The sequence below is a fragment of the Euprymna scolopes genome, chromosome 25, assembly GCF_053919585.1.
Source record: "Euprymna scolopes isolate OS-2025 chromosome 25, ASM5391958v1, whole genome shotgun sequence".
Taxonomy (NCBI): domain Eukaryota; kingdom Metazoa; phylum Mollusca; class Cephalopoda; order Sepiida; family Sepiolidae; genus Euprymna; species Euprymna scolopes.
In genome coordinates this window covers 85,339,833-85,352,755 of record NC_136506.1, presented here as the reverse complement: position 1 = coordinate 85,352,755, position 12,923 = coordinate 85,339,833, and the positions used below count along the sequence as shown (strand labels likewise).

General features: G+C 33.0%; 1 protein-coding gene across 1 annotated transcript in view; it reads right to left on the bottom strand.

Moving 5' to 3' along the window:
- The window catches only part of LOC145247475 (sodium-dependent glucose transporter 1A-like), a 39,931-nt gene extending 27,261 nt beyond the window's left edge, over positions 1-12,670 (bottom strand). The window contains exon 1 of the mRNA XM_080109273.1: positions 12,531-12,670. The gene's annotated coding sequence lies outside the window, so the exon portion shown is untranslated. The remainder of the gene's footprint in view (positions 1-12,530) is intronic.
- Positions 12,671-12,923: the final 253 nt, after the last annotated feature.

Sequence of the window (12,923 nt, the reverse complement as noted above, 5' to 3'; positions counted from 1 at the left end):
TACGTTACATAAGGATGAGGCTCCTCAGGTCGGTCCATATAGTGGAAATTAGCTAATGTCTGGATGCACGAAAAGTTGAAGTTTATACTGAAGATTGATAACAGACAATGGCACACATTAATATTAAAAATTTTTTATTGAATTAAAGTTGTAATTAATTTGTATTATGAAAAAGTAATGATTATCCATTACTTTTTCCTCTCCTCCTTGGCAGTGTAATATGAAGAAGTTAACTGAATTCATGGCCTATTATAATAATACGGCCGTATATGTCACACTGAGAGGCAATTTTTTAAGAGGCCATTCAAACTAAGACAAAGGGAGGTAACTCAGAAATTGTTTTCTATTCAAACTTTATTTCAGATGTTAATGCTTAGATAATTAAATAATTATTTTAATATTTGAAATAATGCTTAAATGAATTCTACTTACATATTTTACTGTTATCCTGTCCAAAGTAAAATGTTTCCATTAATTAGATGTATTTTTCCCTTTTATTTCTTTATAATACCCAAAACAAAAACTAATTCATTTTGAGTTGTCTCCCCTGACCTTTCCAATAATTTTGTTGTTTATAAATATGAAAAAAAATGCTTTGACTTCAACAGGTCATCTGTTTTTTTAAAGATTTTATTAGAATATTTTTTTTTATAAGAATATCAAAATATTTACAAAGCACATGAATATAAAGATTGGAAAGGAAGTAAATTGTTTATCACTCTGTTACAAAATTATCAAATCATTAACTGCCATCTTTCTTACAAGAGGAATTTTAAAGTGTCTTTACAAAGCACAAGAAATTCAATATAAATTGTAAAGGTAAATTTTCAACAGTAAATTTCACTTTTATTTTGATATTTGCCGCTTTTTAAAAAGTTTTAATGAATCTTTTCTAATTTCATCTGAAGAAAGTTTTTGCTTGTTGTTATATTTTTGTTGCAAATTTATGTACTTTTTCAATGTGTTTCTCACATGTAAATACATACTTTGGCGAAGAAGTTTTTAAAATTATTTCTGCAGACTTCCTAGTTGTAGACTGACAATGTTTTTCAGTATCTGTGTTAAATACAGAAGTAATCAACCATCTCAACAAAAATAACCTTCTTAGTGACACTCAATATGGTTTCCGTTCTGCTAGATCTACAGATGTGCTTACAGTTATATCTCATAGGATTAGCAAATCTCTCGACAGAGGCAACCTTTCTAGAGCAATTGCTCTTGACATATCAAAGGCCTTTGATAGGGTATGACATAAAGGTTTACTTCATAAAATCTGTAGCTATGGTATAGCTGGAAATGTCTTCTCAATTATTAAATCATTTCTTTCTGATAGGTTCATAAGAGTAGTAGTTGAGGGGCAAAAATCAGAAGCTCACAGTATTAATGCCGGTGTCCCTCAGAGGTCCATCCTGTGCCCAACTCTTTTCCTGATCTACATTAATGATCTTCCAAATCACATCCTTATATCATTTGTAGACATTTATGCTGACGACACTACCATTTATGGTAGCACATCTAAGACAGTAAACGACCAAGTTCTCTCCAATTCTCTCTCCTCTGATTTTAAGCACGTAGTACAATGGGGAAAGGAGTGGCTGGTTACTTTTAATGCATCTAAAATCAAGCTTCTCTCTTTACATCAACATTCTGATCCACATCTGGCATCAATTGAAATGAATGGCTCTCGTCTTCAGGAGGCCTCAAGTTTTGACAAGCTTCTGGGCTTGACCAATACTCCTGATCTTAAATGGAACACGTACATCAAATCTGTTGCCAAGGCCGCTGGAAAAATGGTGGGATCTTTTTATCGATCCGGTAGATATCTCACTGCTGATGCACTTCTCTATATAAGAGCCAGGTACGTCCAAGGATGGAATACTGTTGCCACATCTGGGCAGGAGGTGCTAGAAAGGACTTGTCCTGCCTTGATAGAGTTCAAAATAGACTTTGTAGCCTCGTAGGAGATGTCCTTTTCTCTTCCCTGCAACCTCTATCTCACAGAAGAGATGTTGCAAGTTTGTCTCTGATGTATCGTTATTTTCATGGAAAGTGTTCGACTGAGCTTCAGTCTATGGTCCCCCCTCGCCTAACTTTCACAAGAAACACTCGTCTAGCTGTAAACAATATCAATAATTCCCCACACTCTTTATCTGTGCCTAAACCTTAACGTAGATTCCATGAACAAAGCTTCTTTCTTAGAACTACACGCCTGTGGAATTGTCTTCCGTTTTCCTGCTTTCCGGCTGACTACAATATGGTTGTCTTCAAGTCTAACGTAAATAAGGTCTTGATGAGCCGTTCCATATAAGTTATCAAATTTACTAAATTTTCATTACTAATGATTACTATATTGTCCAATTTCTACTGTACACACTTTAACCCTTATCCTCGAGTGGCCTATTGGCCTTGATAATGTGGTGATGCCTATGTAAAAAAAAAAAGAAAAATCCAAAATTGCAAAGCAAGAACAAATAAATTAAGCAATCTGAGTGGATGGAATTGTCAAACCTCCTCGAGATAATAAATTAAGATAATGATTCTCAGTGATCTCCGTATCATTGCCAACCATAAAAGTAGAACAAATATCACAGCTAAAGCGCTTTAAAAGTTTTTTTGCAACATAACCAGCAATTGAATATGTTACTTCTTTGCTGTCAGGTGATAAACATAGTTCATTTATTTCTGACTCATGTTTGGACAAAATATCCAGAATATTATTAGAATTTTCATTCTTTGACAATGGATTGAGGTTTTCCTGCCAAATGTTAATATTTTCTTTTAAAAGGGATCTACAGATTAAAATCTTTTCACTACTGTAAATCTCACGAAGACCCACTAAAAATCTCCCTCCGCTCATTTGACGATACTGTGAAAATCGCTTTTCAAGGGGATCACTTTGAAATCTGTGAGTGAGAATATATTCATACTCATAATTCTGCAGTTCTTTCATAAGCATTGCTTCTGCATTGTGACAAATGCTTTGCTAGTCTGTGCAGTGAGGCAAAAGTCAGGAATTTTTTTACCAAGACTCGATCCAGTTAGAAAATGTTCAGTAAAAGTTGATTTTATCATCACTTGTAGTAACAGCATTATTCAAAAAATTAGGGGTAAATCTTTGATTAGAATTGGCTATAGTCCACCAGCACTAAATCAATTTAAGAAAATTTGCAATGTCGGTCCGTTCTGGAAAGTAGCTTTTACAAGCAGCAATTGTTGTCTCGTGGAATACAGCAATAGCCAAATTGACACTTTGCTTATTGTCACCAGGATGTAATGCCTTGAAAGTTAGTTTTGGTGCTTTTCGTAATGTAGTATCCAAAACCCTGTCCTTGTCATTTATTTTATGTATATCAGACCAAGATAAAACTCCTGACTGGGAACACAAATGAAGGTCCAAAATATTGAAATTGAAAGAAGGAAACACAAACTTGCTTTTGTTTAGTAAACTGTTTTGAATGTTCTTCAACAAATGAACAATGTCAAAAAAGAAAAAAATTTCTTTGGAGAATCTGGATAAGTAATAAAATGCTTTTTATCTCCTTCAAATTTGTTTAATAAAATTTTAAAGGCATTTACATTTACAGAATGGTTGTCTGCAACTACAGTCCTTATATTAAATCCTGCATTTAAAAGCTGTACAATGCATACAATTATCTCCTGAGAGAGCCAGTCACCAGTAACAGTCACTTCAGGACAGACTTTAACTACAGTTGGCACTGTCTCCTTCAACCCTGAAATCATAAATATCATGATACCTTTATATAAGTTGCCAGTTTTATCAGCACCAACATACTTCCCACCATGAAACTGAGTTCCCTTTTGAAGGTACATTTCATCCAACATCAAGATACAATCCTGAGAAAGTTTACCTTTTCCCAAGAGAGATTTTGCAGCAGATACATTCTACATCACATTTTTGTATTTTTTCTAATGAAGAAAATGAAGGAAATGGTAATTGCTCAACCAGTAGTTTATATGCTTGAGAAGTATAGCGCAATAATAAAGAGAATCTGATTATTTCAACAGAAAATGAAGGGCGACCCTTAGGTTTAAAATGTTGAAATTTGTATAGTTCTTTTAGAATGCAATTTTGAGGTTCTGCTACAATGCTTTGAATATAAGAGGGGAAATTTTCCAACATGCTATACCTTGTAAGTTTTGCATTGTGACCCTTCACAAACCAATGTGGTAATGGTATTGGATTTCCATAATACTGAAGTTGAACGTGTAAATTGTTGTCAATCCAAATGCACTATTTCAGTAATGGAAAATTTGTCTTAAAATCTATCCGGAAAATCCATACATATTTTTCATTTTTTTTAAAACTGAAACCAGTGGGGCAACACTTTGTTTCTTCCAAATCTTCAAAACTCATAATAATATCTGCTGAAAGAAAATTTGGTAGTTCATCATCTTGGTAATTTCGATCCTTTGAGGTTTTTCTCATTGTGTTTGATGTCGGTAGAAGAGATGGCTTAATATTCACTAACGGTGAATGAATTGTTGGTATTGGCTGTAGAGACCAATTTAACTTATTTCTTTTCTCTTTTAAAATAAATTTTTCCTCAAAATGTTTTATACATAAAACTGAATTTTTTGTTGCAATCCAAGTAGCACGATTTACAAATTTTGTCCATTTTTCAAACAGGTCGGGTTTGCCATGTGGAAAATGAAAAGTTGATAGATTTTTGTGGTTTTTATAACCAGTTTTGCAGCCAAATGCAACGCATTTGTTCACCATTTTGTTAAGCAAATTATAACAAAACTTAAACAATATTTAAAAAAAAGATAATATATATTTTTTTACAATAATTAAAACGGGTAGAAAAAATTCAACAAGTAGAGATCACAAAAATGGTTGCAAGCATAAAAATGGCTTACGTCTTTGAAAAAAATCAAGGGAGGTTACTCTATTGTACTTTCGTTCTGTAAATTAACATGAATAAAAGCGGTGAAAAACATTTTATATGGATAAAAACATGTATTTTAAGAATGAAATAATATCAAAATATTTAAATAAACGTTTATTATTCATTATTTCAAAAGTTAATATAAACTATTTTTGAGTTACTTCCCTTTGAAATTTTCAACGTTGTATGCGGCTCGAGCTTACACAGTTTTTCATAATAAAAACAATAGCCTCTTAGAAACGTGGCCTCTCATGTAACATACGGGGCCGTATGTATAGTAGGGCATGCTGAATTAAAATTATAGTTTTAAATCTCAATTTGAATTTTCAAAAATAATCATATTAGGTTAATAAATTTAACAACAAAAAAAAATATTGTAATTATAAAATTGTCAAAGTTAAAACTTATGGTTTATTGGATTAACTTATTATTCGTCGTTTATCAAACCGTTTTATTAATTAACTTGTATTGGGAAAAAAAGTAATGATTATCCATTACTTTTTCCTCTCCTCCTTGGCAGTGTGTGAGAAATTCCATAACCAACGCCATTTTGTTTGCCCGCCTAACATGATTGGTTCAATTTGAATGCGCCAGTTTGACACCAATTTTGTATTACATGTACGTTATTTTTCAGTCTGACAAATGAACACGGAACGGTAAAGACTCACACAGCGGTGCTCTGTTATAGAGTGCCAGGATTTACCTTCATTGGACACCATGCAGTGGGTGGACGAAGTACATTACTCTAAATACAAAGACAACATATTTGCTGAACTTATTTTACCCAATGAGGATATTCTACAGTGTTCGGCTTGATATATTTGATTATGGGAAATTATTCCAGAGACCTCGAGGTCCCAAAATATGTCATATTGGGCAACAACATTCCCGCCGTGTTCACCATGTACAACATGGATTCTTCTAAAAGGAAACCTGTTAAGTTTTGAGACATTGTGTTGAACAAAGATGGCGGCGTAGTTCAGATCACTAACCAAGATGGCGGCCAAGAATTAAATGCGGTCCGTGACGTAGTAAACGGCGAACTGATTGAACCCAAAATTCGACAATTTTTATAATAATTTTGGGACGTTTTCATTGGTTGTTTAGCACAGCCGTTAGTTATAAAAATGATTGACGAATCCATTCGTCTCACACCCCCATCACAAGTCAAAAACATTCCCACAGAGGAATCTTAACTAACGGCTCCATTGCAATAGCTAGCAAATTCAGCCACTGTATTTGCAAGAACTTACCATTTTGCAAGGACTTACCATGACCAAAGAACTTTTATTTCTGATACATCTTGAATAAAATTTGAGTTAAAGGTATGTCTTTGTTTGTGGAGTTTCATTTGCTATCTGCAGGGAGGAAATTGGGTGTATAGGGAAGAAATTTCTTAAATTATTTCATGCTTCGGCCATAGTTTAATATAATGATTTTTCCCCTAAATTTGGACAGCAGGTGCGTGAAATAAAATGACGTCTTCAATTTTGGCAATAAAGGGTAGAAGCACCAACAAAAGATACTGTAGAAACTGAATTGAATTTGAAAATCTTATCTAAAAAAAAATAAATAAATAAATAATAGCTCAGTCAATCCGTATTCTTCGTGAGTACTTTGGTATTATTTTACTTTAAGGCCCGTCTCACATCTGTATATAACAAAATATTTTTTTTGTAGATTTCGGTGTGCGAAAAACGAATCTGAAAACCGTTTCCGTCGCAAAAAAATAGTTTTCATGATATGCAGAATTTACTTTTTCGAAAAGTGGGTGATCACTTTTCCATGTAAATTTAACTTAAAATGAACACCCACTTTTTGGCCACTTGAGAGAGGGAGCATTTTTTGTGTGTTTATTGGCTAAGAAGTTTTTTTTAATTTCTTTTGCATGGTATTAACCCCTGAACTGTGGGACTATTTTCCATTTCACACCTTATCCTTCGTTTACGCTACACGCGAGCATAAACGAAGGCTGTTAAATGTGCACTCGCGTACCAAACTGCCTTGTCACAATGTAGTATTGGCGAAAATTTAAAATTAGACGAAAAACAAGAATTTTCCAAATGTTGTAGGCCATGTGCGTGCGCTTGCGCATACAAAATGGCCACTCGTGATAGCATATAGAATTACATGGTTTAATATTTGGAAAACTACTTGTTTTTCGTGTAATTTTAAATTTTCGCCAATACTACACTGTGACAAGCAGTTTGGTATGCGAGTGCACATTTAACAGCCTTTTTTATGCTCGCGCGTAGCGTAAACGAAGGCTGGGCTGTGAAAAGGAAAACAATCACAGAGCTAAGGTAAAACGGTAAATTTGTGATGGAAACGGTTATCATATTCTTTTAAAGGACACAGAAAACTACAAAACACTATTTTTTTTTCTATACAAATGTGAGACGAACCTTAAAGTAAAATACCGATTTTTCTTTATTTTTAGATTTTTTAGCCAGAAAGTGGGTACTCATTTTAAGTTAAATTTACATGGAAAAGTGATCACCCACTTTTTGAAAAAGTAATTTCTTCATATCATGAAAACAACTTTTTGCGACGGAAACGGTTTTCAGATTCGTTTTTAGCACACCGAAATCTACAAAAAAAAAATATTTCGTTATATACAAACGTGAGACGGGCCTTAATGTAATTTTACCCTTTAATTTTTTCCCCCTAAAATTGTACCTATTTACTATGCCTCCCCACGGGACAGAGTTAGACACCAGGGTCGTTTTTTAACGTGGAGAAAAGGTACAAAAATAAAAATTGTCTCAGTCGTGAAGGATTTCTCCTCCACCGAAAGAGAACAAGAAATAGAAGTGCAGCATCTGAAGAACAGATACTACACTTTGATCTTGTCCCGAAGGCCAAGAAAATTCCCCTAAAATTGTTGTCTAAAACTAAAACGTCTTCAACAATAATCTGCATTTTTTTTTTTTACGAGAGTACCCAGCATAGTATAACCCCTCTCCCACCTCCCCATGTTAAGAACGGCTTTCGAAATAAACATCCCCAACCTCGCCTTGTATGCTGAGTTAGGTCATAAAAAAATTGTTTGTTTTTTTAATTGGTACTTCTGCAGTTTATGGACGGTGCTATTTCTTTAGGTGTCATTTTCAATTCATTGATGTTTGTTAAGATATAGTCGACATATAGTTTTTCAGCAAAAACAATATAACATACTTAATTGTCATGTCAGAAATAGTAATATATCCAAATATATACGAAAATTCATCCAGTAGAACAACTTATTGTATTTTTAGTAAGATAAAATCTATCGCTTTAGACAACAAATATTGCAGGCATGACACAAGTAATTTAAAATATTCGTTCAGAATTATGTCCCCTGAGAGTAGACTTTTACCGCCTACTTTATAACGTCTAAGAAAAATTCGATTTTACCGTGGCTACCGAGCCGTGACTTTACCCAATTTTCTATAAATAACTTTCTACTCAATGATTTTTCGTAATTTTTGGATATATTACTATTTTCGGCATGAGAATTACGTACGTAATATTTTTTGGGGCAAAAAACTTTCTGCTTAAAGCGAAATATTTTTTAAAATCGATCCGTCGACTGTAACTTAACAAGCCCGAATTCGTTTATTATTGTAAGTGTACACCTTTTGTTTATTGAATTACTAGCAGTTCAATAGTTTATCCCGGCTTTGCTGGGGCCCTATGTACTGTTTAAAACTTTATGTGCATATATATATATATATATATATATATATATATAGTTGGAATTTTTTTTGTACCAATAATGGTGCATCCCCCCCTGTTTACGTTTATTATTTTTATCTGGTTCTTATATATGATTTTTTGTATTTTGTATCCATTATGATTTTAGTTTCATATATTTTCGGTTTGTACGAAACTCCCTTTAATTTGGAGAAAAGGGAAATGCTAGCTCTGTAATGACGTCACGAGCTCAGCGCGTATTTTGTTCTCTTTTGAAATTCTGCTGTCGTGGAGAGTGAACGTGTTCATTGCCCGGCGCTGAAAATGGAATTTTGACGAGCCCTCCTTCAAAGAAGTAAACCCGGCAAGAAATTAATACCCGGCTGTGACGAGACAGACTTCTGGAAACTGACTACGGTTTTGCACGTATTTATTTTACAAGGAGTTGAATTTAAAGAAAATACCTTTTACGTGACAAGGTATTATGGAATTTCCTATCCGGACAAGCGACGAGGTCTTGCTCCTGTAATACATGTGTGTCTACGGTTTTCACGCAGGGAAGGAAAATTCTCAAAGAACTTTAAACAAAAAAAAGAAAAAGGCCACTTGCCTGACAGGCTTTCAATTGTGAGTACGCTCCTGAAATTAATTTCATATGCAAGTGTGATTAGGAGATACTATTTTGTATATTCTTGTTGTATTCGTTAATGGATACACACAACTTCTTTATAAGAACCAGCAGTGTTGTTATTTTTTCATTACATGTTACTTTTTTCATATGCTACCTTGGCGTTTAAGTCTAATGCCCGCAAAGGGAAAAATTTGCAACTTATTGTAAATAAAGTTCCTTCTTTGTTTCAAATCAAGACCTTTATATTTTATTCTTTACCCCCTCCCCCTATTTTGTTTCATGCTTTTTTTTTTCAGCTTAGTTACTTTAGCGTCGAATTTATCTGGAAGCAAGATAAATTCCGACAAATATATATATATATATATATATATATATATATATATATATATATTAACAAGTTGGTACTTGTACAGTTTAATCAAGACATTAAAAAAATGAAAATATCGAAAAAAAAAAGTTATATTGTACGTATCCGTTTTGGACTGAAGATCTCTGAAAAAAAAAAATTTCACTTAATTTGATCAAGTAGATTTTTTTTTGTTTGTTTTTTTTTTTTTTTACAGCGGAAAAACAGGTTTTTATGAGAGCGCGTTGAAGTCAGGCATTTTGGATTTGTTTTAAATTTTTGTTTGAATTTTAGAAACGCCACGGGGAGATAATTCAATGTAAAGCGCCGGCACTCCTTCCCCATCTTTAATACTAGCTTTTCTTCCTAAAAATCGAACCCTTTTCTTGGTATCATAACAAATTGTTTTTTCGCTGTAAAATAAAAACTATTTGAAATTAAGTGAATTTCTTTTTTTTTCCGGAGAACGTCATTCCATAACAGATACGTACAATTTAAACTTTTTTCGATATTTTCATTTTTTTTTTAATGTCTTGACTAAACTGTACAACTACCAAAAAGTTTGGTGCTAGTGCAGAGTCTCTGCAGAGAGTGATCCGCGCTATTTTTTAAAATCGTATTTCTAAGTTTAATTAAAGTTTATGATATGTTTTTTTTTATTCAATTATAAGGTTGAAGTATAGAATAGGTACAAAACACCCTCCCCATGTTAAGAATGGCTTTTTAAATAACGTTATTACTTACGTCCGAATCACTCTCTGCACTAGTACCAAAAGTCTGACTCATGTCCAGAACCTACATCTAAAATTTCAAGTGTGTAGACCCAAAATTGGTGAAGGAGTTTGAGTTTTCAAAGGTAAAATCGTTGGACTTTGACAGCCAAATTTCTGACCGAAAACCGATTAAAAAGACTTCCCCAAATCTCAATACCACTTATGTCAAATCTCGAGTCTGTAGACTGAAAATTGACAGAGTAGTTTGGTAGGGAAATGTACACATTAGGCACCGCCAAAAATGGCCGCAAAATCAAGTTGTTGTTTTTTAAAACGAAATTACATTTATTAAAATCCATTATTTCTGAGTAACTTTTTTTTTTCCAGAAAGATAAAACCCTGAATTTTATCATATAGAAAACAGAATAATGTAAAACTTTTTCTACTATTTTTAATTCAATTTTAAATGTTAAATTTTCCCAAAAAGTTAACAATTGACATTTTTTGTCTTGCACAAAAAACGTACTTAAATATTTAAAAAAAAGGGTTTTTGAAATAATTAATTAATTTATTTATTGTCTAACTAAGATTTAGGATGATTTTCTAAGAGAATATGCAAAAATATTATAATATAAGTACCTGAATTTCAAATAATTCCACTTATTCATATAGGTAACCAGATATTCGCGTTGACGTAGAGTTCAGATCGACTCTGTTTACGTTTTCGTCTGATAAAAAGCAAACTATGGAAGACAAAACAGGCCAAAAAAAACTTATTTTTCAGTGACGAAAATTTCACTGTATTATTAAGCTGAGGCTGGCCAGTACCAGATGGGTGACCATTTGCATGCGTTTGGTTTTTAATGTGTATGTGTTTGGGGGCCAGACTCCCCAAAATGGGGGGGGGGGCAATTTAAAGCAGAATAAAAAAAATTATTTCAGCGCGTTTGGTCCACCATAGTCGAAAGGCGGCAAACGTTTTCAAACGGGATCGAAAAAAAAGATGCTATTTTTAACACAAAGGGCACAATATTTATCGAATTTTTTTTTTTGGTATCGATTATTCAAAGCATGCCCTGTTTAATAATGGTCATGCATTATTCGGCTCGCTAAAAAAAAATTGTTAATTTATTTATCAAAAATTTTAAAATAGCTTTTTTCGTATAAATATTTAAAAAAAAATTTTTTTGTTTTGCTTAACTTAAATTAATTATTTTACTTAACATATTCACCGAATTTCACACTTCAAAACTCAAAAGCGGGATAATTAAACACAATCGAAGTTCTGATATTCAGACGTCAAAATAAGGTATGCAAACAATTTTTTTTTTTTTTTTTTTTTTTTGGAATCTATAATTCTGTCCCTTACAACACAATATGTTGATTTCAGTTTCAGATGATTATTTTAAGCATATTTGTTCCCACTTCAAAACAAGGGGGGGGGGTTGTAAGCAAAAAAAATATATATATATAAATCGTTTATGAAAAATAAGTACACTGTTATAAAGTTCATTCTTCTCCTAATAATCGCTGAAAATTTCGTATTGATCGGATAATTACCTGATTTTTGGTAGATTTTTAAAAAGACGGTCCGTCAAAAAGTACTGACCTGCCCCCCCAGTTTTGGCGGTGCCTAGTACACATGCAGACGGACAATTTCACTTTTATAGCTATATAGATTATATAAAAAGGGTAATGTGGATACATAGACGTACAATGTCGACACATGCAATGCGAATGCAGAATAGTTAACAAAGCCCACCTCCCTATGTTAAGAATGGGTTTCTAAATAATAACGCGGTAACTTATGCATATAGTTACCCCGCTGAAATTATAACGTTATTATTTAGAAACTATTTCTTAATATGAAGAGGGAAGGGTGTTTTGTAACTATTCTGTACTTTCACCTAACAAAAAAAAAAAAAAATATCGTAAAAATTGAATTTAACTGGAAAATACTCTTTTTAAAAATAGCTCGGTAACACAGATGCACAAGCGTGAATAACGGTTTTATTTTAGCACGGTCCATAAAATGCAGAAGTAGTTAGATTTTTTTTTTCAAGTCCCCACCCCTAAAAGAAGAGACGACAGTAGATTAAAACGATTTACATTTTTTTTCTTTCTTTTTTTTAACGCTTGAGCTGCGTGCGTTGATAAAAATAGGATAATTTCACTTTCGCCACGTGGATACTTATAAAAGTAAGAAAGGACTACATAAATATAACTAAAATAAATAAAATAAAATCAATCCAGACCTTTGATCAGTACTTATCAAATTAAAAAATAAGTTCCATCCGTGAAAAATCCGTCATTTTGGAGAGACGCTTGTGTATAAATTACATGCTACTTCAAAAAATGTAATTTTTAAGAAGGGACATGTTTTACTGTGCACCGACTTCAAATGAATTAGTAGTATCTAGGCGGTGAATTATTTTTATTTTTATTTTTATTTTTTAAAACTACTCAGCGTAGCCCGGGAGTCTTTTTTTTTGGGGGGGGGGATTATAGAACTTGTACAACATTTGACAGGTGACTGCTTTTGCAATTTAATTTACCATTTTTCCGTAAGTAACGCCTCCCCCCCCCCCAATTTACCGTAACGCGCCGACATACACCGAGCAGAAGAACTGTTTAATTTTTCATAAAAA